This window comes from Panulirus ornatus, chromosome 24 (assembly GCF_036320965.1).
Source record: "Panulirus ornatus isolate Po-2019 chromosome 24, ASM3632096v1, whole genome shotgun sequence".
Taxonomy (NCBI): domain Eukaryota; kingdom Metazoa; phylum Arthropoda; class Malacostraca; order Decapoda; family Palinuridae; genus Panulirus; species Panulirus ornatus.
In genome coordinates, this window is record NC_092247.1 from 15,693,880 (window position 1) to 15,720,354 (window position 26,475).

Below are 26,475 nucleotides of genomic sequence, written 5' to 3' on the forward strand. Positions count from 1 at the left end.
TCATCAGTTTCGCTATCGTTGCACTCGTCTTCTCGAAGATGATGGCTAGCATCCCATCTAGTCTCTTAGCAATTCTTCGGTTGTTCAGCTTAATACAGCTCTTCGATAACTCAGTATTCATTAATGCATTACCGTAAGTTGATTGAAAAGTTTATCATCTATTATCTTCGTGAGTTCTGCGGTGAATATTGCTTTGCATCATTCAGCAAATACATTGTCATATTTTCTTGGACTAATTTTCGTTCTTTTCCCCAATCTAAAGGGTCCGATAATTGATTTTTCCTCTGTTTAGAGTCCAATATTTGATTTTTCATATGTTTAGAGTCCAATATTTGATTTTTCCTCTGTTTAGAGTCCAATATTTGATTCTTCCTCTGTTTAGAGTCCAATATTTGATTCTTCCTCTGTTTAGAGTCCAATATTTGATTCTTCCTCTGTTTAGAGTCCAATATTTGATTCTTCCTCTGTTTAGAGTCCAATATTTGATTCTTCCTCTGTTTAGAGTCCAATATTTGATTCTTCCTCTGTTTAGAGTCCAATATTTGATTCTTCCTCTGTTTAGAGTCCAATATTTGATTTTTCCTTTGTTTACGAGAATAATAACTTTGGGCTCCTTCCTATGTTATATATCTCTAGTTAAGCATTTCTTGCTCCCGTGGAATTTCACTGTCTCCTTTTCGGTATTCTTCATTCTCTAATCACATTTTGTTCTTTCTTTACTCATTTCTACTTTTTGTTCTTATGTATATGTCCTTCTTGTATTCATCCACCGTTTTTTTGTCTCTTCATCTTTTCACTTTCCTTTTTTTTTTGTAATTACCAAATGATGCTTTGTATCAGTTTCTCATGCTCTATTTTTTGTGCTTCTCTCTGTGTTATAGTCTTAGCATCATGAAAAAATATTTGTGTTGCTCACTTTCCAATTTATGTCAGCATGAAAATACATGACAATGCCATTGGTTAGTGCATCATGTTTACATACATGTATTTCCACACTGTATGTTGTGGTTATTTATAGTGTACTACGATAACAATAAGATTATATCATTTGCTTCTGTATTTGAGAGCAGTAACATGTCATTTGTAAGGGCAAGGTCTGTAGTAATCTTTTCTCTTATCGGTCAGTGATATACCTGTCCAAAGTTGAATGACTCGTAAAAGACGAATTAGACTTTGGAATTAACCTCTGTCGTCTGTTGAAATTTTGTTCTTTTTTGGTATTTGTGTTTACATCCACACTCTGCTTCTCTTTCTCTCATTCAATAAATTGGAAGTTAAAATCACTAAACCGTAGAATCACGGGATCAAATGAGCTCCTTTCCTCTCATTATTTTTTTTTCCACTTTTGTTGATAATTCTTCGTAGTCGGTTTTAGTTTGATCTTTTGTTTCCTTTATGATGTTATTGTGTTCATGGCTGGATCTTTGGTAGGGTTAGTTTATACTCATTTTGCCATGTCTTTTACATTTAGTTTCCTACCAGCTTATTATCATATTGTTACCCAGCCTTGTTTGGTTTTGGTACTATCAACATAGAACCTTTCAGATGGTTCTGTCTCGCCTTACACCATCCCACACAGCTAGGTTCCTGTCATGCCGAATAGATTCATCTTATCTGTGACGTAGCCAGTGATGTAATTCACTTTGATTCCGGAGTTTTCGGTTATCGGACTTCGTATATTCGTTTGTATTACCTTCCAACAGTTCAATGATATTCCTTTATTTGTCCTCTGTTTGTTTTCTAACTTTGCATTTTCATTTAGTATATGCAGTACGACATTACACAATTGGAACAGTGGTTCACCACCCATAACATAATGTCTGCTTCTCCACGGACATCTTCAGTCACTCTCCTAACCCTAGGCAGACACACAAATCCGGCTCATGCCTTCCATGTGCGAAACAGCGAATATGTATGAGAAAAAAAAATACGTTCACGTATCACATTTTATCAAGGCTTACGCAGGCGTTAACTGAGGCTCATGTTAGGTAAACCTCATCCACACCAAATCAGTCAAAATTCAAAGGCAAAAACGCTCTTTGTCCTCCAAGACGCCAACTGACCTCACCAGGACTCGAGTAGATACCAAGTCAGACACACACACACACCTCACCAAGTCCCTTGTAGACAGTTCCTCCCCCCAAGACACACAGACACACCTTACTAAGACTCAGCCAGGTCCTCTTCACTACGACAGGAGAGGCACATCAAAACCCAGGCGAGACACCGCATTATCCCAGCTTGTCAAACAACATTCAGTCAGGCCAGTTTAATTGCTCGTCACATTTGCATTAACAAGACGCTGGTCGGCTGCCGGCGGCGAAGGGAGGGTAAAAACTGTTTGGAATCTTAGGTACTTGGCCGGGGTCGTGTCGCTAATATGAGGAAATGGGTTACCCATTGAGTAGTCCCAGGAACCCAATCTCTCAGCCAACACCGCTAGACTTCACTAGTCCCAGGACCCCAATCTCTCAGCCACCACCACCAGACTCCACTAGTCCCAGGACCCCAATCTCTCAGCCAACACCGCTAGACTCCAGTAGTCCCAGGACCCCAATCTCTCAGCTAACACCGCTAGACTCCAGTAGTCCCAGGACCCCAATCTCTCAGCTAACACCGCCAGACTGCAGTAGTCCCAGGACCCCAGTCTCTCAGCCAACACCACCAGACGCCTTTCGTCCCAGGACCCCAATCTCTCAGCCAACACCGCCAGACTCCAGTAGTCCCAGGTCCCCAATCTCTCAGCCAACACCGCTAGACTCCAGTAGTCCCAGGACCCCAATATCTCAGCCAACACCGCCAGACGCCTTTCGTCCCAGGACCTCAATCTCTCAGCCAACACCGCCAGACTCCAGTAATCCCAGTTTCGATAGCCTTCATTCACGTAGCCAGCAACGTCCTGGGCCCCCCGTCAGCCTTCACCTTCGAATCCAACCCACACACGGCCAGACTTGTGTCGTGTCTTGAATAACTGGCTCGCTCTTTGTGAGTCGAGATGAGGTTTTGCATCCCACAAAGGATGAGTGACTAAGAATGTGTGTAAATGCCGGAGTGCCGTGATGAGGTCTTGACTGTATGGCGCCTCCCTCACTGAAGATGAGTTATTTACCGTCCCAAAGCCGATCCTGCAACCGCTCTTACACACTGCCTCTTTGTGTGTATGAGAGAGAGAGAGAGAGAGAGAGAGAGAGAGAGAGAGAGAGAGAGAGAGAGAGAGAGAGAGAGAGAGAGAGAGAGAGAGAGAGAGAGAGAGAGAGAGAGAGAGAGAGAGATGTAGGTATACAATGATAGTTACATAGATATAGATCTACTCGTAGATACAGACGCAGAGAGAGAGGTAGAATGAGATAATTGTATCTAAATAGATATGGATTAACAGACTGAGATAGTTAGACAGATATAGATATGAGTGTATAGTGGTAGAAAACGGATTAAGATAGACAGATATCTACATAGATATAGAGATAGACAGACAAGTAGATAGACTGATAGATAGATAGAGATATGAATGAATATAGAAAGTAAAAGATAGAGATAGCTGGACAGACAAACACAGATTTGATATAGATTGACAGATGAAGATATGTTTATGTGAATCGATGTAAGTGGATTTAGATGTACTGACAGATAAAAGATAGATAGACGTGGAGATACAAAGATGGATATCGATATACAGATATAGACAGAGAGATACTGATACACAGATAGAGACAGATAGTTGTGGATATAGATAGATAGATATTAATATATCTAAATCGATCTATCTGCCGGGAGATTGCTGTCCTTTCCCTTATCTTCAGGCATCATCTTGGCCAGTGTCTACATGTGTCTCCGCTGCCGAGGCTTGGACGCGTCTGGCCTCTTTGGGTCATGGCCTTGTACTCGATAGCGAATCCTCGACTCTAGTCCACATTGAAAATGGGACTTCGAGCAACAGTGACTCTGTCATTTTGTTGAGCATAAGGCTATACACTGCCTGTCATGGCAGGGTATCACAGCAAGTAGGGTATATGTCACAATGGCGACTGGAATTTCCTGAAACGCCTTACAGAGATACAGAACCCTGGCGGTGATTTCCAGTCTGTACCGGAAACTGTCGACCACCTGACACTCAGAATTCACCTTCCAGAGGAATCGACAGGCGTCAGGACAGAAAAACACCGTCGACAGGTAGAATCGACAGGTCCTAGAAGAACAGGGAAATCACAGTCGACAGGCAGACTCGACAGGCCTCAGAAGTACAGGAAAACACAGTCGACAGGTAGAATCGACAGGCTACAAAAATGCAGGAAAAGACTGTCGACATCCCTCACCTCGACAGTCTCAAATGAATGCCAACAAACTGTCAGAACAAGAAAGCTACGTTATGGCAGCTGAAACTAGGCTCGAGCTATGCAACCTTGTAGTGTGTGACAAAATGACCCATGTCAAAAGTACAGGGGGTGCGCAAGCAAACCAGACGTACCTCGGTGAGTATATGACACCATGAATTCAGGAAAAGTTTTGAGCCGAAAAGCGAACTTATAAACATTCTTACACATTTAGAGAACAAAATAAGGCCATTTGTACAGTATGAACCATGCAAGATAGAACAAACAAGGCGAAGTTTATCCCTCATAACTTAGCAAGGTAGAGCAAACAAGGCGAAACCTATCTCTAATACAGCTCAGATAAATGACCATTATAGGAGGAGACGGATGAGAAGAAGGGAAAATAAGGAAAAAAGACGTTGAGTTTGGGGGTTTGTCAAGCGAGAGGCAGGATGAGGAGGGAGGAACCTGAGAGTTGAGAGCACGTACAGTGTGGTGAAATCAGCATATGCTTAGATCGTACCACCTCGAGGACGAGATGAAGAAATCGTAGGACATTACGAGGTGGACAAACTAGATGTATCTGTGTTGAAACTTCACTGCAAAGTGAAGAGACTGGAAGATGCCCTCCTCGTCCCGACTGCACATAGGGCAATGTATGGGAGGAAGAGACAAGAAGTTTGAGTTAGATCTGTAGTTCTGTGGCTGATGACGACCATCAAGCCAGTATAAATGACGAGAGACTGAGGTCGAGGGATTTCAAGTAAGCTATACAGGCACAAGTTTGCATCTCATTTAGTAGGTTCCCTGACGTTGCAATTCTCATGAACGTTCGATGTGAATGCTCGGGTGTTTCATCCAGGGGCACCTTCACCCAGGCCCTTAGAACCCTGGCAGCCCAGGCCCTCAGAACCCTGGCAGATCTGGGTAGTGTTGTCTCCTCTGCTGCTGCTGCTGCTGTGTGTGTGTGTGTGTGTGTGTGTGTGTGTGTGTGTGTGTGTGTGTGTCGTTTTCTTTTATTTGAGGCATTAAATATGGCCTTTTTTTTCTAACGTCTTGGCTGCGAATACTGACTGCTGTAACCTTTGCGTTATCTCTCGTGGTAATAGTTTGAAATGGCCTTTTGTATTCGAGATTGACACACAGTCTCATTTGCTTTAGAGTAGCGGAACTGGAAAGGAAATTGGAATGAGCTGTCAGATATTTTTTCTCTCATCTATCTAATCATATTTCGTAAATGGTGTTACCGGACTCCACCTCCTCGAGGTTACACCGCGAGTGAAAAGTCGCCTTTGGCGAGGCTGTATCACTGCGAGTACAGTATCGTCAAAGAACGTCACAGTCCATAGGAGTCTACATTTCCCTGCTACTAAAAGTAGCGTAGGCTTCGACTACGGTGCCTTCAGAAAGGTCCTGAAGAACTAGTTATAGATAAATAGATGAAATACTGCGATAATCACAATGTAAACTCATAATCTTACTTACTATGTCAGATGTTCACTGTGAGAATCTGTTATTAACTATATTTTACCGAACACGTGATGATTCTGGTTTGAAAAGAAATATAAAAATGATACTATCCCTGGGGATAGGGGAGAAAGAATACTTCCCACGTATTCCCCGCGTGTCGTAGAAGGCGACTAAAAGGGGAGGGAGCGGGGGGCTGGAAATCCTCCCCTCTCGTTTTTTTAATTTTCTAATTTTCCAAAAGAAGGAACAGAGAAGGGGGCCAGGTGAGGATATTCCCTCAAAGGCCCAGTCCTCTGTTCTTAATGCTACCTCGCTAACGCGGGAAATGGCCAATAGTTTGAAACGAATATTGGTAAGATTTTTTACGGGTATATTGATGTACTGAGGGTATAGAATAGCACTGTTTCCCTGCCTGCAAGATACAGATAGACAGGAAGCTGGTGACGCAGGGTTACGGCGAGCTGTGAACATTTCGACTTAGACGGACCACTCGAGGATTAACCGTTGTGATGCCTCCTTCTACCCTCGAACATCTAATATGTGGAATTCCCTTCCTTCCTTTGTCTCTTCCTTTACATACATCTGCTCTTCCATTAGGTCAGGTTTACAATCACCTTTGGAGTCATGACTAATTTCTATTTTCTTTTTTGTTTTATTCTCCACTCGAGATGGTCGTAGCTTCGTCTCATTAGTAAACCACACCTCGTGGCACCACCTCATCACCACCACCATCACCCACTACGCCATCAGGAGGATGGAAAGATCCTCCAAGGATAGATCACCAGGGATATTGTTCCTCTGTCTTTCCATTCACCTCCAACCTTGAAGGGGAAACTCCAAGAATTTTTCTCTTGTCCGCTACATTCATCACCCGAGCTTGTTCTCCCATCCCCCCTCCTACCACAGTTATTAACCACACACTGCCTTCCATCCCAACCCCTCACTCACCCGACTTGTTCAGCCTAACTTCTCATGTATTTCAGAATGTAATTTGAACATTAGGTTGTGGTCAGAGGCACGCCAGCGACCGCAAAAGACCATAAACTTACCTCAGCGTAGCGCGACGAGTGACTGTTTTAATTTGTGGCTGTTGTGCCGTGGGTTGTGTGCTGGTTGGCTTAGGTGACGCTGTGGTAGTGTGACGCTCAGGTAATGTGACGGCTTGGTGGTGCGTCACCGTGGGGTCTGATACAGTGATGGTATTGGTGTAACGGTGTGATTGCGTGACAGTGTGTTGACGTTGGCTTGCGACAGGGTTACGACGCGAGAGTATAGTGGTGTAACGATGTGGTGGCGTGAGGGTGTAGAAGTGCGAAAGTATGGCGGTGCGAAGGTGATGTGGTGTGAGGGTGTAGCAATGTGACTATGTGGCGGTGTGCGAGGGTGTGGTAGTGTGTGGGTGTGATGTGGAGGTGTGATAGCGTTATGCTGTGGTTGGATAGTACTGTGGTGCGATGATACGGTGTTGTGACACTGCCGTGTGTCACAATGTGGTGACGTGTTGTCATGACGCTGCCGTGTGTCACAGTGTGGTGGCGTCACAATGTGGTGACGTGTTGTCGTAACACTGCCGTGTGTCACAGTGTGATGGCGTCACAATGTGGTGACGTGTTGTTGTAACACTGCCGTGTGTCAGTGTGGTGGCGTCACAATGTGGTGACGTGTTGTTGTAACACTGCCGTGTGTCATTGTGTGCTGACGTGTTGTCGTAACACTGCCGTGTGTCACAGTGTGGTGGCGTCACAGTGTCGTGACGTTGTGGCGGGACGTGGGACCATCATGTGGTGGTTCGGTGGTGGGAATGGATATCTCAGCTGGTTGCTGGTGACGTGCTGGTGTTGGTCCGTCACTGTCACGTTGTGACGGGGGATGACGGGTGAGCGTGAGTGACGTTAATGGACGTAGTGTGACTGAGTTACTTAGGAATCCAGAGGATCTCAAACAGCGACAGCGCAACGGGTCCTAACAAGGCTGTTAGTGATAGTGGAGATGATGAGGGATTCATAAAATACTGTGGTAAGATTAGAAAGACGTACAGGTGTCTCAAAGTGAGGGAAAAAAAATCTATAGTCTAAGGAGACGTAAATAATATCAGTCGTGTATCTAAACGAAATATTTATCACTTCGATTCTTAGATGTATCTACGATATTGCTTTCAAACTTTCAGCCGCTATGATTGGTAGATTTTCCCATACGTTAACCATCCTGTTGAAGAACAGATACTTTGCCTCATTCCACGTCACTCGTTGCTCGCGGAGGAAACCACACGAATCTATTCTGAAGTTGCTTGTTTGACCGACAGTATATGAAAGCCTTTGATGATTTTGAGTCACTGTATTAGATCACCTCAACCCCTTTTTTTTTCCTATGCTAAATAAACTTAGGACGTTTGATTGGCTCTCCTAGAATTCATATTTCAGTTCAGATATCATACTGGGAGCTGGACTATTCTCTCTCTCTCTCTCTCTCTCTCTCTCTCTCTCTCTCTCTCTCTCTCTCTCTCTCTCTCTCTCTCTCTCTCTCTCTCTCTCTCTCTCTCTCTCTCTCTCTCCCTGCAGTGTATCTGTCCTTTATCAAATAAGGTGACCAAAACTGTAGACAGTATTCAAGATGGAGACGCTCCAGTGACATGTAAAGAGCGAAGAATACTGTTGTTGTCAGTTCGGTAAACCGTTAACTATGACTCCAAGAATTTTGATCGCTCTTTCTTACCACTTCTTTTCACTGTTTACTTGATTTTAGGTCACTAGAGAATATCACATCCAAGTGTGTTTTTTTCCGTTATTTACCTTTTAGCTCAAAAGAATTCCCTCTATTGCTTGTCTTCTCATTTTTGTTGATACTGAAATTCATTTGATACCTATCAACTCAGCCTATGAGTTTGTCTATGTCAGTTTAACGCTGTAGACGTTCAATTTTTGTTGTGCATTTCGATGTCCTACACTGTGGCCCATTATCAATATGATTAATATACATGAGAAAGAGAACCGGTCCCAAGACGGATCCCTGTAGTACACCACTTGACCATCAATCACTACATTTTAGCTGTGGTCACTCAACCAGTTTCCTAGCCACTAAATTACAGTCCCATACACCTGAATATTATTAGCCACCTTCGATGCGGAACTTTGTTGAATGCTTTTTGACAATCTGAATATGTGGCATTAACTGCTTTACTTACACATGTTGATTAAATGACAAAAGAAATTGAGTAGACTTGTCAGACGAGCCATTTCGTCGCAAACCATGTCAAGAATTGTTTACAAAATGGTGATCGTCGATATGGATTACAGTTTTGTCGTTAATGATGGTTTCCATACGTTTACCAGCTACAGACGTTAAGGTAAGTGGACGGTAATTGCCGGGCAGTTATTCAATACCTTTACATCATCGTTCCACCACTTTAGCCTCGCTCTGGTAAAAGATTGTATGCTTCTGTACTCACTGGAACATCTGTTTCCCGCCACAACTTCGAAAATCTTATTGCAAACTTTCCCAAGCGACATCCTTATTGTTTTCACTGATGGTATCATCCCAGACTTGACTCTTATGAGCAATACGAAGTTCATTAGGATTCGAAAGTCTAGAATCTGGTAATCTTTTTTTTTCATGGCTTGAGCAGCATTACAGGCAAAGATGAGAGTTAACGTCAAAAGTAGATTACCGGTGGTCATCTGAAACATTTTTTTTTCTCCAACTTTACCACTGTTAACGGGATCTTCCTTTGTAGCTAGAACGGTACAACATCCCTCACTTCCCAGTATGTACTCCGTATCATCCCTCACCTCCCGGTGTGTACAGCATAACATCCCTCACCTCCCGGTATGCACAGCATAGCATCCCTCACCTCCTGGTATGCACAGCATAGCATCCCTCGCATCCCGGTATGCACAGCATAACATGCCTCACCTCCCGGTGTGCACATCAATACCCCTCATCCCCCCGGTATGCACAGCATAGCATCCCTCACCTCCTGGTATGCACAGCATAGCATCCCTCGCATCCCGGTATGCACAGCATAACATCCCTCACCTCCTGGTATGCACAGCATAGCATGCCTCACCTCCCGGTGTGCACAGCACAACAGATCCATGAATATGCGAGTGGTGGGGCTGAGGCACACACATACATATATATATATATACCCTTCTCGCACCGACGCCTCTGCTCAAGACAGTCATTAAGAGGTAGTTTGTGGCAAAGCACATAGGCCGTTGTGGCGCTGAGCCTGCCCCCTGAACACAGTGATTAAGAAGCAGTTTGTGAAGAAGCCAATATTGTTGACACGAATTATGTGTGGCTAAGCCTCCTCCCGACAGCCCGCGCTGTGATTTGTGGCGCCTCTCGCTTATGACTGTGGTGATGGACATGGTGCCGAGGGGCGGGCCGAGCCAGCCAGCGGCTTGGCAGGAGGAGGGTATACGGGAAGGGCGGCAGGCATGGACGATGAGGACACAGGATGAAGATTGGATGGAGGATAGTAAAGGGAAGGATGAAGGAGGGTAGGAGAATAACTGGGATATGAGAAGATGGAAGGAAGGGACGGTATATAAATCTACTTTACTGATTTTACTCAGACTTTGATAACTCATACTTCAGACCTGTTTTGATAACTTCAGACATTCGTATTTCCAACATTTTCTTCTGTGCTAATCTTTGATTCCGTGATTGGTAGATGCAACCTTCTCAGTCTGTATTTCCCCCTCGATCATATGATCTTGTTTTCCTTCATTCGCGTCACAGTGAGCCGTCATGATCCCAAACGTGTATGATGCTTTGGTTAAGGTATGTCTGGGATCTTCTGACACCAGCCAGTGTGGATCATGTGATCAATGGCAGACGGAACAGAGGTGGAAGAGTTGCCTGTTGTTGCTCGTCACTTGAGTTCTATCCTCAATACCATATGTTCTCTTGATGTTACGTGAAGCCGGCGCACACTAGCCTCGGCCTCCAGGTGACACCGATCCGAGTTGACCTGGGCCTCCAACAGTGCTAGGTGACATCAACACCCTATCTGACCTTCAGTATTGCGACCTCCAGTGTTGCGAGGTGGCGCCCATCTAATTTCAAGAGCAAGGGTGTGTTGTATTGTCAGGGCCGAATCGTAGACCTACCGACTCTAAATTTTGGGTCATTTTGGGCGTAGATACTTCAAAGACTGGGCAAGGATTGAAGCTACCACGCGATAGCTCTGAAGTGTTTGTTACCCTATCACGGCTGCATCGTAGCACTTAGAGGATCCAACCTTCGGGTGTGAATACCACAGAAACTGACAAGGTTTTCAGCCACGTCGGTGTTGAAGGCCGTTTTGAGTCCGCCAAAGGGCCACATTTCAGAAGCCTTTTTAGATCACGCTTAGCCCGCTGAGCTCGTACATAAAAAGGCAAGCAAGCAGCCTATAATACTGAAGGTACCTCAGGTTCATTGGCGCAATCCAAGAGTACAAGCCCCTGGTCGTAAAGACCAACCAAGTCACCTGAAGCTAAAGTAAAGACTTTTCTCATAAATACCACTGAAATGTGCACGTCTAGAGTTTCTCTTTCGCGAATTTCGTGCGAACTAGCATTATAGGTTAGGCTTTGATTTGCCTCAAAAGTGATTTTCTAATGATCAGCTGTACCAGACTTTTCTCCCACCGCGACGTTGCAGCTTGAAGGAAATCTCATATGCTCTCCTCGCGAGTAAGTTACTCAACTGTGTGAGGACACTATCAAGCAGACACAGGTAGAGTCCACATCCCGAGCTGCTAGTACGGGATTCTCTTCACTGAGATACCGGGGTGTTGAAGTCTTCCATTATGATTGATTCTTGTCTATTACAGATCTCTGCCAATAAAGTCTTTCATCTGTTGTCTGTGCTGGAGGCCTATAAACCAATCCTGCTGTTATTTTCTTACGAAGTATATCTTTCATTTAGAACAAAAATTGAGTTGATTTTAACATTTACAACTTTCTAGTACGAGATTAAGATTATATTTCATGAGGAACAAGACATCATCGTCTTGTCTTTCCCTACCACTGTTAAACAGACTTAGATATGATTATTTCTGGGGATCTAAAGCCAAGTAAAAGGCGTACATGAACAGGAAAAAGGATAAGAAAAAAATCATTACAGGTAGAGAATTCGAACGAAAGTTTGTAATTAATTCTCATATCTTATCGTTTGATGGCTCGTTTTCACTACGAAATTTGTGGCCAGTTTTACTCGCCCTTCTTGAAGGACATGGACGAGCTAGGGAGCTGCAAGCTACCAAGATGTTTCCTAGACTTGAGAAACAAGCTTTATGACAGCCTTATGGATAAGAGAAACTCATCTAATTTGGTAAAGGTTAAGGGGCGGTTAGACACAGGTCCTGAGGTTGATCAACAATTCTGACAGTCTTGTTCGAAGCAGCGAACTAAAGTTGTTTGGTTGTTATTTGAACTTTAGCCCCACCGACTGCCAGGGTCATCAAGGTTGTTCAGATCAAGTTAGAACCACCACACGATGAGTCTTTAATCCCTTCAGTAAGACACTTCTAAGACCACATACACTCTCGCTGAGTGTATGTGGTCATCAGTTAGCAAAGGACAGATCAGTCTGATTTCGCTGGTGGTACGCGATAACATACTCGTAGGTAAAAGGTATGCGTATGATGAGACAAAATACACCTTCAACAAGACAGTTCAATATCAGAATGATTTACCATTATCAGTCGATAAAAGAAACACCAAAAGCAGGTTTGACGGTAGATTTGATGAGCACTTCGTTTTAAGCCCACGACTGAAATTGTTTGGGCCTCCTTACTTATATATAAAGTTAACGAGTGATTTTCCTTAAATTATGTTCGTTAATCTACTCTTTCCATACAGAGGTCTGTGTTTCTGATCTACTTTACCATCACACACAGACTCAAGAGGACCCAGTGGAGTGTTGCTGTCTGAATTCCTTTCTCACTTTAGTTTGTGCGATGCCTCCAACCTCCTACCCTCGCTCCTGCGTGTGGGCAGGTAGTACATACAGGCATTCAACGAACTACGAATTATCTTACAGCTTCACTAGAAAGCAGAACACTGGTCGGCCCTTATACTGTCAACCCCTGTTGCTTGTAGCCTGGCAGTCCCTCAGGACACTGATGGCTGTTGGGAGTTTGAATAGTTATCTTAAACATGACGTTACGACCCTGGGGCCGTATGCAGAAAACTTCTTAGAATGCTTAAGTATGCTTAACCCCAAGAATTTTACTTAACTTTAAGAATTTTGCTAAGCATGTTTCTGAGAGCTGTCCTACGCTTAAGTATTTGCTTAACAGACGACAAATTTTGACCCAAACCACATTTCATGCTTCTTAAATATTATGCTTGAGTTTTGCTAAGCATCGTGCTTAGTCCTTTTCTGTGTGGCACTTAAGTCACTTGCTCAGCTAAGCATAAAGATAAGCAGAAATCTAAGAATTTTGCTGCATACGACCCCTGGAGTATAATGGGCTGACTTTTGAACCCTATTCCCGTCGTGGTCTAAAGCCATCTCCTCGTTCTCAGGGGAGTTAAAGGCGTGAGATAGTGGTGCTAAACACACACAATTACAACGGACTGGTAGAGTGAAGCAGCGTGTACTCTTAAAGATGGTATACGCTGGCATTACTGTGGTATCATTGTGCAAGCGAGATAGTCATATTACGGCACATTATGTCATTGTTGCCATCATCATTGTGGGAGTTTGGCACGTGCAACTCATGTTCTAGGGTTTTTTTCTTCGCTGGGATGTGGTGGCAACGCTTGGCTCGTTGTGGGATCCGTTCGTCAGAGGCTTGACCATATGGCTGATGATCCTAGAGAACTTGGGAATGGTTATGAGTAATTACCTGTTTGTGGAAATCGAAGACGCCAAGCACGGAATAGAAGTCAAGTATATGATTAGGCTGTCAAAATGGCTAATGTGATTAGCATATCATAATCACGTATATAATTAGCCAAAAAAAAAATTTCCCTGATCAATTTTCGTTAACTTTTTTTTTTTTTTCAAGAGAGAGGAGTCAGGTTTGTAAACATGTCAGTCATGAACCAGCAGACGCATGGCTGCCGTTGACTTCCCTCCCCACAACAGCCATCCTCACCCCCCCACACACACACACCACCACTCCACCACTCCCCACACCTCATCATAATACGTTACTAAGAAACACCTTCCAGGATCTGGTAATCATACATTATTTCCCCCGTAATGTTCACGTGATTCTATCTAGATCACGTTGTTGTGGGGGGGTTAACGTGGAGGTGGGGAGCCATATTGTAGGGTGTGGGGGGAGCAGCAGCGGTGGGAGAACACATCGTACAACACATCGAGGGAGGCAGGTCGTCGTGGCAGGCATGTGTGGTGGCAGTCAGGCGTGTGGTGGCAGTCAGGCGTGTGATGGCAGGCAAGTGTGCGGTGGCAGACGTGTGTGGTGGCAGGCGTGTGTGGTGGCCGGCAGACGTGTGTGGTGGCAGGCGTGTGTGGTGGCCGGCAGACGTGTGTGGTGGCCGGCAGACGTGTGTGATGGCAGGCAGACGTGTGTGGTGGCCGGCAGACGTGTGTGGTGGTGGCAGACGTGTTTGGTGGCTGGCAGACAGACGTGTGTGGTAGCAGGCAGGCGTGTGGTGGCAGACGTGTGTGGTGGTGGCAGGCAGACGTGTGTGGTGGCAGACACTGGTGGTTCCGTGCCGGGACGCTGTTATCACCGGCCAACCACTTGTGCTGGTTGCCCCCACTTGGGCGCCTGATCCCCCACTCCCGCCATCACCAGGACATGTGTGGCGCTTCGTCTGGTCCTTGTGGTTGTATGGTATCTACAACCGCACCACTGCGCATGCTCGCCACACTTCGTAAGGAGGCGGTGCTGTGTCTCGTAATGATGAGGGTGTGTGTGTGTGTGTGTGTGTGTGTGTGGAACAATTACTATGGGCGGTTTTGGCCGCAGGTGTTGGGCCCTCGTCACCCATACGCCACACTGGAACACCCACGGACGCCCTCGCTTGCAGAGCCAGACGCCCCATAGGCTAGAAGTCCGTCTATGCCCACAACTCCCACGTTTTCTGGGGTCACTCACGCCTCTGTTAATCGTTTTCTATTTTTTCTCTCTTCCACGATAGTGCTCAGTGGTTGCATTAACGCTCTACTTGTGTGTAAATATTAATGGAAGGAGTGGTTGGCGAGAGGGTGGCGCGGGCCAGCCGCCAGTGCGTGTTTGAGGCCGCGCCAGAACCCCTCATTACTCCACGCCAGACCCCGCGCCACACACACGCCTTCCCGCGCCCTGCCAATCCCTCGACACTATTACTCCACGAGCACTCCCCCTCACACACTACAGTACCCTTACAAGTACTCTTGACGTCCCTCCACCAACCCCCGTCATGCTAATAAGACGTCCCTCACATCCCTCCACACAACCCGGTCTGTCCCGCTTCCCTCTGCATTGTTCTCCCTCCCACGTCCCTCCTTCCCCTCACTGCCCCTTCACGCTGCTTTACCTCACCACCCACTTCCCTCCACAGTCAACACCGGGACATATCAGATCCACATTTGAGAAACCCACTTCAATGTAATACCAGTACGACCCTTAGACTCTAACTGCTGGTTATGTTCAGGTCACGGTCGTTGTGGTGGGGTCGTTTTTGTCTCCGTCAGGAAGACTTAATGGTCATCTGCCTGGCCGAAATTTCATAACGTAGATCCAATTGGCTTTCGGTCTCGAGAGGGACCAGTGCCTTGTTACTGACATGACCATAGAGGCTTCAGATAAATCATCCACATCTTAATCCTGTGTTTCTATTTCATATAAATTTACAGTACAAGTTACTCGGAATCAGGTGCTATAATACAGTAAAGTATTCATACACAGTTCGTCATGCGAACAAGACTTTAGCACCAAGTTCTTTACTGTAATATTTTCAATCGTTTTAGTTATATTATATAGTTATATTTAGTTATATTTCGTTATATTTAGTTATATTTAGTTATATATATGGTGCAGCAAGACCCACTGTGGTGGTGACGCAGCAGGACCCACTGTGGTGGTGGTGCAGCAAGACCCACTGTGGTGGTGGTGCAGCAAGACCCACTGTGGTGGTGGTGCAGCAAGACCCACTGTGGTGGTGCAGCAAGACCCACTGTGGTGGTGGTGCAGCAAGACCCACTGTGGTGGTGGCGCAGCAGGACCCACTGTGGTGGTGGTGCAGCAAGACCCACTGTGGTGGTGGTGCAGCAGGACCCACTGTGGTGGTGACGCAGCAGGACCCACTGTGGTGGTGGTGCAGCAAGACCCACTGTGGTGGTGGTGCAGCAAGACCCACTGTGGTGGTGGTGCAGCAAGACCCACTGTGGTGGTGGTGCAGCAGGACCCACTGTGGTGGTGGTGCAGCAGGACCCACTGTGGTGGTGGTGCAGCAGGACCCACTGTGGTGGTGGTGCAGCAAGACCCACTGTGGTGGTGGTGCAGCAGGACCCACTGTGGTGGTGGTGCAGCAGGACCCACTGTGGTGGTGGTGCAGCAAGACCCACTGTGGTGGTGGTGCAGCAGGACCCACTGTGGTGGTGGTGCTGCAGACATTGGTGGTTGCCAAGACCCACTGTGGTGGTGATGCAGCAAACCCATGTGGGGGTGCAGCAAGACCCACTGTGGTGGTGGTGCAGCAGGACCCACTGTGGTGGTGGTGCAGCAAGACCCACTGTGGTGGTGGTGCAGCAAGACCCACTGTGGTGGTGGTGCAGCAAGACCCACTGTGGTGGTGGTGCAGCAGACCCACTGTGGTGGTGGTGCAGCAGGACCCACTGTGGTGGTGGGCAGCAGGACCCACTGTGGTGGTGGTGCAGCAAGACCCACTGTGGTGGTGGTGCAGCAGGACCCACTGTGGTGGTGGTGCAGCAAGACCCACTGTGGTGGTGGTGCAGCATGGACCCACTGTGGTGTGGTGCAGCAAGACCCACTGTGGTGGTGGCAGGCCACTGGGTGAGAGACCATTGGTGGTGCAGCAGCTTGTGGGCTGGTAGACCCACTGGTGGTGCAGAACCCAGGTGGTGCACATGCCCTCTGTGTCTGGTGCAGGCCCAGCATCTAGGACCAGAGTCGGTCGTCGCGAGTCGCTTGACTCAATGTGTCCTGGTGGCCCGGCATCCACGACCAGAGTCGGTCGTCGTGAGTCACTTGACTCAATGTGTCCTGGTGGCCCAGCATCCAGGACCAGAGTCGGTCGTCGTGAGTCACTTGACTCAATGTGTCCTGGTAGTGCAGCATCCAGGACCAGAGTCAGTCGTTGTGAGTCATTGAGTCACCAGTTGGTGAAAGTGGGTGGTGGCGCCTCTGGTCATATGTAGATCACAATGGCTTCGTCTTCACATCCTCTCAATGACTTGTTTTCTTCCTCTTGCGTCAGTCTACGAGGCCATTGTCTTCGGGACGAGCTACGTCCTTGCTTAAACAAATGGATACTTAAGAAAATCATTTAGTAAAATCATGTTTCCTTCACTGGTGTGTGGTTAAAGCTATTTCGATTTAAGGAATCTTACTTCCCGTCTCTGATGAAGACTTCTTCTTAGATCCACCATAAACAAGGAATGCAATCTGACCTTCCCATACATTTACCTGCTTAAGAAAATGGTAGTTTAGTCAGATTTTGCGACATTTAAGATGGAATAGTTGTATCTTCACGTGTTTGTCTGTCCTGAGGAAGAAACTGTCCCCCGCGCCTCTGTTGGCCTATATGTAGACGCTATTGATGAAGTTGCTGTGGTGTGCCGGAGGAGTAGCAGGTCCTCCATAATGTTACAGTTAACGTGACACTTGTGGGACTCCTCCTTGCTACGTCGCAAGGCATCACACCGTCGCAAGGGCTACGTCGCATCTTCTATGACCAAGACACCATCGTCTCCTGATGGGGGAGTCGCTATGATAATCGGTGTAGTGGTTCCTCCTCAGTAAATAGCGAGTCATTGTCAGGTTCTGACGCCGGGTGTGTGTGTGTGTGTGTGTGTGTGTGTGTGTCCGGGGGAGGGAAACGTGTCATGCCATATTCTCATTACAACGACATACACACCGCAGGATTTCAATTAGATGTGTGTTTCTCCCCTCGTACGGGTGGTCCTCCTATGGGTGGTGGAGTCGGTGTTTTATGATGATGTAGCAGACCTGTAATGACGGCTGACGCCGCCTCCCACCTGCCCACGCCCTTCCTCCTACTGACGCCCATAACTCGATCACAAAAGATATCTTTTTTTATGGTAGCTGAGACGACACGGGTGACTGAATGCCCTGATCAAGGCCGTCCCATTAACGTTATATATATATATATATATATATATATATATATATATATATATATATATATATATATATATATATATATATATATATATATATATATATATATATATATGCCTTAGCCTAAGCCAGGTACCCATTTTATCGACCAGCCGACCGTTGGGAAAGATGATCAGCTACGTTGACTGTGTGGACCGACTGCCATAACTAGGATTAGAACCTATGCGCTCGACTCCGGGCGGCCCGTGAATGCTTGACGGTCAGGGGTGCCAGTCGGTGTTTGTAGCTTCCGATTCTCCATAAGGTTTCAACAGTTCAGTCCACAGTAAATGATGTGTTTATTGTTGTGATGTTGAAGAGTGTTTACATTTGAAGGGTTCAAGCTGGTCATTTCTGCTGCGGGCGAGCAGATGGTAAGGAAGGGATGGAGAGTAGATGAGGGTGTTACAGTGTGCTGTGATGCCATCACTGCTGTCGGTACTGCTAATGCTGTTATTGCTGTTGCTTATGCTGTACCTGTGTTCTCCTAATTTCATCGCAGCTGAGCAGGTCATGCCATCATATTCATGGGTCGTACTGTTGGCCCTGAGGGATTATTGTTGGCTTTGATCATTCGTATCGCAAAGGGTTTTGTGGTTCCATATAACACCAAGCTTTTGACCACGTTTGCTCTGCATCATGTACGCACACACACACACACACACACACACACACACACACACACACACATCGCAATACGTCATGACCTGTGGTCCCGATCGGTGGACGTAGCCAGCTCCCTGAGTGCTGCAGGAGCCTCCCATCAATTTCATTTCGACTCTAGAATAAAGACGTATTCTCCAAAAACCTCATTTTTCATAATGGATGATTTTACTATCCAAAGCAACCATCTGGATCTCCATAGCAACGAGCGTGCTACAATATAGCATGAGATGCCTTGATCATAACATGATGATGAGGTAAGGTGGCGGTGGACAGCAACGAGGTAGGACTAACGCCTCGGGTTGATGAGGTGGGCAGCAGCATTACCTCCTGGTAGACAACGGTGAACACATGGCCAGTCATTCCCTCCCGTTATTATTGGCTGTCGTGTCGCTGCCGCCTCACGCCCGCCTCCTGTCCGTGTGTCGCTTCCTGAGCTTCGATCTAATGGTATGAGTGACGCTGGTTCCTCAGGCGTACGCAACCCGTGGCCTGCTGGAGTCTTCAGAAAGAGGTCTTGGGAAACACCAGGACTTTTATCATTGAAATTGGTCCTGGGGTAATCGTTGATGGAAGTAGAATACATGTTCATAAAATATTCTCATATTTCAAATCCTGACGTAAACTATTCAATGCCACTTTTCATAATCGAATGCGTTTTATCATCATAAAAGTTCTCTTGTGTTCAGTCACTACACTGGATTAGGTTTTATATCACGAGAGGTCAACTATCATCGACTTTATCAAATATATTCTAAGCTTGGTATCATTTTCATAATCATGTCCATGCATATTTGATCACAGACCAATACGTGGTAATTGCAATAACCCCCACACACTATAAATAACCCTATGGTCGTTTTGCCCGATGTCATGAATAAACAAACCACACACTAAGCACCACATGCCGGATGTGCCTACTTAAGTTAGTACATGTATTACATCTAATTACGAACCATGGGTGGTTGATTAATGACAGGTGGTTGATTAATGAAAAATGAACAACTGGAATCTTTAAGGATAATCGAGTGTGTAGGCCACTGACTGACCGTACAGTGGTCCTGGGTTCGAACCCTCGGCGTTCAGCAGTAAATTGTAAGTGTTCAGTAAATAGCGAAGCTGTATCCCCGGGAGACCAGTCTCGGCAAAGAACTTCCTACTTCTTCCCTGCTACTGGAAGTAGCGCAGCCCTGGAATTGTACGAGCCATAAGGAACAAAGGGCGACAAGTGAGGATATTCCCTCTAAGGCGTGGTCCTCTGTTCATGGCGCTCCCTCACAAATGCAGGAAATGGCGAATATGTATGATTACATTATATATATATATATATATATATATATATATATATATATATATATATATATTTTTTTTTTTTTTTTCTTTTTTTTATTTATTTATTATACTTTGTCGCTGTCTCCCGCGCTTGCGAGGTAGCGCAAGGAAACAGACGAAAGAAATGGCCCCCCCCCCCCCCCCCCCATACACATGTATATACATACGTCCACACACGCAAATATACATACCTACACAGCTTTCCATGGTTTACCCCAGACGCTTCACATGCCTTGATTCAATCCACTGACAGCACGTCAACCCCGGTATACCACATCGCTCCAATTCACTCTATTCCTTGCCCTCCTTTCACCCTCCTGCATGTTCAGGCCCCGATCACACAAAATCTTTTTCACTCCATCTTTCCACCTCCAATTTGGTCTCCCTCTTCTCCTCGTTCCCTCCACCTCCGACACATATATCCTCTTGGTCAATCTTTCCTCACTCATTCTCTCCATGTGCCCAAACCACTTCAAAACACCCTCTTCTGCTCTCTCAACCACGCTCTTTTTATTTCCACACATCTCTCTTACCCTTACGTTACTCACTCGATCAAACCACCTCACACCACACATTGTCCTCAAACATCTCATTTCCAGCACATCCATCCTCCTGCGCACAACTCTATCCATAGCCCACGCCTCGCAACCATACAACATTGTTGGAACCACTATTCCTTCAAACATACCCATTTTTGCTTTCCGAGATAATGTTCTGGACTTCCACACATTCTTCAAGGCCCCCAGAATTTTCTCCCCCTCCCCCACCCTATGATCCACTTCCGCTTCCATGGTTCCATCCGCTGCCAGATCCACTCCCAGATATCTAAAACACTTCACTTCCTCCAGTTTTTCTCCATTCAAACTCACCTCCCAATTGACTTGACCCTCAACCCTACTGTACCTAATAACCTTGCTCTTATTCACATTTACTCTTAACTTTCTTCTTCCACACACTTTACCAAACTCAGTCACCAGCTTCTGCAGTTTCTCACATGAATCAGCCACCAGCGCTGTATCATCAGCGAACAACAACTGACTCACTTCCCAAGCTCTCTCATCCCCAACAGACTTCATACTTGCCCCTCTTTCCAAAACTCTTGCATTTACCTCCCTAACAACCCCATCCATAAACAAATTAAACAACCATGGAGACATCACACACCCCTGCCGCAAACCTACATTCACTGAGAACCAATCACTTTCCTCTCTTCCTACACGTACACATGCCTTACATCCTCGATAAAAACTTTTCACTGCTTCTAACAACTTTCCTCCCACACCATATATTCTTAATACCTTCCACAGAGCATCTCTATCAACTCTATCATATGCCTTCTCCAGATCCATAAATGCTACATACAAATCCATTTGCTTTTCTAAGTATTTCTCACATACATTCTTCAAAGCAAACACCTGATCCACACATCCTCTACCACTTCTGAAACCACACTGCTCTTCCCCAATCTGATGCTCAGTACATGCCTTCACCCTCTCAATCAATACCCTCCCATATAATTTACCAGGAATACTCAACAAACTTATACCTCTGTAATTTGAGCACTCACTCTTATCCCCTTTGCCTTTGTACAATGGCACTATGCACGCATTCCGCCAATCCTCAGGCACCTCACCATGAGTCATACATACATTAAATAACCTTACCAACCAGTCAACAATACAGTCACCCCCTTTTTTAATAAATTCCACTGCAATACCATCCAAACCTGCTGCCTTGCCGGCTTTAATCTTCCACAAAGCTTTCACTACCTCTTCTCTGTTTACCAAATCATTTTCCCTAACCCTCTCACTTTGCACACCACCTCGACCAAAACACCCTATATCTGCCACTCTATCATCAAACACATTCAACAAACCTTCAAAATACTCACTCCATCTCCTTCTCACATCACCACTACTTGTTATCACCTCCCCATTTGCGTCCTTCACTGAAGTTCCCATTTGCTCCCTTGTCTTACGCACTTTATTTACCTCCTTCCAGAACATCTTTTTATTCTCTCTAAAATTTAATGATACTCTCTCACCCCAACTCTCATTTGCCCTTTTTTTCACCTCTTGCACCTTTCTCTTGACCTCCTGTCTCTTTCTTTTATACATCTCCCACTCAATTGCATTTTTTCCCTGCAAAAATCGTCCAAATGCCTCTCTCTTCTCTTTCACTAATACTCTTACTTCTTCATCCCACCACTCACTACCCTTTCTAATCAACCCACCTCCCACTCTTCTCATGCCACAAGCATCTTTTGCGCAATCCATCACTGATTCCCTAAATACATCCCATTCCTCCCCCACTCCCCTTACTTCCATTGTTCTCACCTTTTTCCATTCTGTACTCAGTCTCTCCTGGTACTTCCTCACACAGGTCTCCTTCCCAAGCTCACTTACTCTCACCACCCTCTTCACCCCAACATTCACTCTTCTTTTCTGAAAACCCATACAAATCTTCACCTTAGCCTCCACAAGATAATGATCAGACATCCCTCCAGTTGCACCTCTCAGCACATTAACATCCAAAAGTCTCTCTTTCGCACGCCTGTCAATTAACACGTAATCCAATAACGCTCTCTGGCCATCTCTCCTACTTACATAAGTATACTTATGTATATCTCGCTTTTTAAACCAGGTATTCCCAATCATCAGTCCTTTTTCAGCACATAAATCTACAAGCTCTTCACCATTTCCATTTACAACACTGAACACCCCATGTATACCAATTATTCCCTCAACTGCCACATTACTCACCTTTGCATTCAAATCACCCATCACTATAACCCGGTCTCGTGCATCAAAACCACTAACACACTCATTCAGCTGCTCCCAAAACACTTGCCTCTCATGATCTTTCTTCTCATGCCCAGGTGCATATGCACCAATAATCACCCACCTCTCTCCATCAATTTTCAGTTTTACCCATATTAATCGAGAATTTACTTTCTTACACTCTATCACATACTCCCACAACTCCTGTTTCAGGAGTATTGCTACTCCTTCCCTTGCTCTTGTCCTCTCACTAACCCCTGACTTTACTCCCCAGACATTCCCAAACCACTCTTCCCCTTTACCCTTGCGCTTCGTTTCACTCAGAGCCAAAACATCCAGGTTCCTTTCCTCAAACATACTACCTATCTCTCCTTTTTTCACATCTTGGTTACATCCACACACATTTAGGCACCCCACTCTGAGTCTTCGAGGAGGATGAGCACTCCCCGCGTGACTCCTTCTTCTGTTTCCCATTTCAGAAAGTTAATACAAGGAGGGGAGGATTTCTGGCCCCCCGCTCCCGTCCCCTCTAGTCGCTTTCTACGACAAGCGAGGAATACGTGGGAAGTATTCTTTCACCCCTATCCCCAGGGATAATATACATATATATATACATATACACATACACACACATACACATACATACGCACATATACACACACACACACACACACACACATACATATATATACATATGAAAATGTAAGAAACAATTTAGAAAACTGAAACTTCTAGCTTGAAATGAATGAAAAAAATGAATGTCACATAATGGTTCAACCTCTGGCTATGGAAAAAAGGAAATGTATAATTTATTTACACAAACGTCAATAGCAGTTCTCATCAATTTAACCACTGTATCAATAAGCTTCTATGTCTAAGCTACATTTTTCTCCAATTTCACTATTTTCTTGTCAAAACACCATGTATGAAAACTATCACTCCGGTAACACAACTATAAACATTTACTTCCCCTTTAAAAAAAGTTCTGGGGAAGTCTGTCTCGATACACTGCGGGACACTCTACCACCTGGCGGGGTTTGTGTTGCAATGGTTTATATATATATATATATATATATATATATATATATATATATATATATATATATATAAATTATCATTCTTTGTTATGAACTTTCAGTGCACATATACGTATGAACGAGAACATAGGAGCCCACGAAATGTGAAGTGCTCAGACGTCAGGGAACACAGGGAGAAATACTGAAGGTAATACTTAAGTTCGTCATGACAGGGGGATGTCAAAAGGCCACTGATATCCTCCCTCATCCTCAACCCCCCTGTCAGCCGCACAACTTGGCCCAAACAACGAAGTTTTCCCGAGTCAGCTCCGGGTCGTAGTGACGGTAGGACACTTGAGGTAAACAATAGACGTAGCTACTTAACGTGGTGTCCCGTGGTACCGCTGCGTCCCTCAGTGACCATAGGGCGTGACCCGGACAGCCTGAATGATTATGATCACTATAACCCGGATGTATATGATCAATAATGTTGTTATGGTAATGTGACAACCCTCACGCTGAAGAATGGAGCAAGATACACTCATCTATCCTCATGGTGACGCTCTGGATGAGATCTGGAGAACAGGTTGACAGCGATCGTAGGGGAGTGATGGCGCTGGACGACTGATTATATTAGGTCGCCATCAGGTGTCGACAGACTTACCATACCCTTGCTTGAGGTTGCGACATCGTCAAAACCTTCGGTCACTTCAGCCAAAGACATTATTGGGGTCACAGGTGGCAAGTTTGATGTGTAAGTCTGGAGCTGGTTTAGCCCTCACGAGCAGCCGGTGCCAGATCCGACAGGAAGGCACTAGTCTCTCCTTCCTCTTGTTCCATTCCTATATTCCCCCTCACTGGGTTTCGAACTGGTTGCTTTTACTTGGTGTTTGAGTTATCTCAATTGTGATTGAGAGTATGAGGGAGATGGGTAAATAGGGGTCAGTAGCGAATGTTGCCATTGCTTCTGGAGTGGCTGGCATAGCCTTCTCCTGTGATACCACTCATCCTTGTCTTCGTCGCTAACTTGGCCTTGAAATTCGTCTGAATGTGCCATTTTTTTTTTTTTTTTGTATTGAAATTCGTCTGAATGTGCCATTTTTTCTATATGACGTATGATGAATTTCGTTATAGCCAACTTGTGATTGAGAATTGCCATTACCGTAAGCGCTGTTTTAACCTTCGTTAACAAGCGTCACACCTCGACCAACCCCTCAGTTCACTGTGTAACTTGCTGTTGTAGCTTGTCACAACCGTAGCCCTTACTGTTGTAGCTAGTCACAACCGTAACCCTTACTGTTGTAGCTAGTCACAACCGTAACCCTTACTGTTGTAGCTTGCCACAACCGTAACCCTTACTGTTGTAGCTTGTCACAACCGTAACCCTTACTGTTGTAGCTAGTCACAACCGTAACCCTTACTGTTGTAGCTTGTCACAACCGTAACCCTTACTGTTGTAGCTTGTCACAACCGTAACCCTTACTGTTGTAGCTTGTCACAACCGTAACCCTTACTGTTGCCCTGAGTTGTGATAAAGCACCATGAATGTCTAGCTCTATTGCTTTCAGGTCTCGGCTGCTTTTGAGTGAAGCTGTACAAGATTGTGGAGACGTTGCTGTGCTTGGACATTTGTTCCTGTCAACCTCGCCATTGTGTGGATGTCACACTCCAGTGTTCAGCAGCCTAGAGGTACGTGTGCCGCTGCCTCCGTCCGTGTTGTCAAGTATTTCCTCGTGATTATGCCTACAAGTCGTATGTCGCCCCGTCATTACTAAGATATACTCGCTCGCGTATATATCAATGGGTGGGTACACGTCAGTTCCCGACGTAGATTATAAAATACATTCATTCCACGACAATCTGGTGATGCGGTAGGGTGAGGGAAACAGAGTTTGGGTGGGAAACACTGTACTGATTCTAACGTTTCGACAGATTCCTGATCACTGAATGAGTCACTGAATGAGAACAGAAGAACAGGACTCCAGCTTATATACGCGTCGTCGTCGACCTTCAACGACCCCTCCCCCACTCTCATCCCACCCTGAGTACCTGGCATGACCTCTCTAATGGTTGCGGCCGGCGTTTGACCTCGCCGCCTCTGCCATGTTCCACCACCTGGCCGCCTTTGTCGTCACTGACCTCGCCGTCTCCGTCAAGCTTTGTATTCATCGCCTCTGCCGCGGTGATGTGTCTTGCCGCTGCTTTTGTGTGCCTTGCAAGAGCCGAGCTGGAGATCCGTGCTCGATCTGTGATCATGACTGTCGAAACGTTAGAGCAGTATAGTGTATGCCACCCAACCTGTGTTTCTCTCACCCCACCACATCACCATATGTAATGTATATATATATATATATATATATATATATATATATATATATATATATATATATATATATATATATATATATATATATATAGATTGGAATAGAAAAATAGACTTGGATGAGGTGAGAAGAAGGTAGTGAGTGTAAGCTAGCTTGGAAAAAGGCTTGTGTAAGTGAGGGCGTCCATACCAGGAGAGACTAGGTGCAGAATGGCATAGTGTGAGACTAAACGAAGCTAAGGCTGTGGGTGAGGAAAAGGAGGTATTT

General features: G+C 45.5%; 1 long non-coding RNA gene across 2 annotated transcripts in view; it reads left to right on the forward strand.

Moving 5' to 3' along the window:
* Positions 1 to 26,475, forward strand: part of LOC139756983 (uncharacterized) — a 101,380-nt gene that overhangs the window by 39,303 nt on the left and 35,602 nt on the right. For both annotated transcript variants that reach the window (XR_011714475.1, XR_011714476.1), the window contains exon 2: positions 25,453 to 25,573. This is a non-coding gene — a long non-coding RNA (uncharacterized lncRNA). The remainder of the gene's footprint in view (positions 1 to 25,452; positions 25,574 to 26,475) is intronic.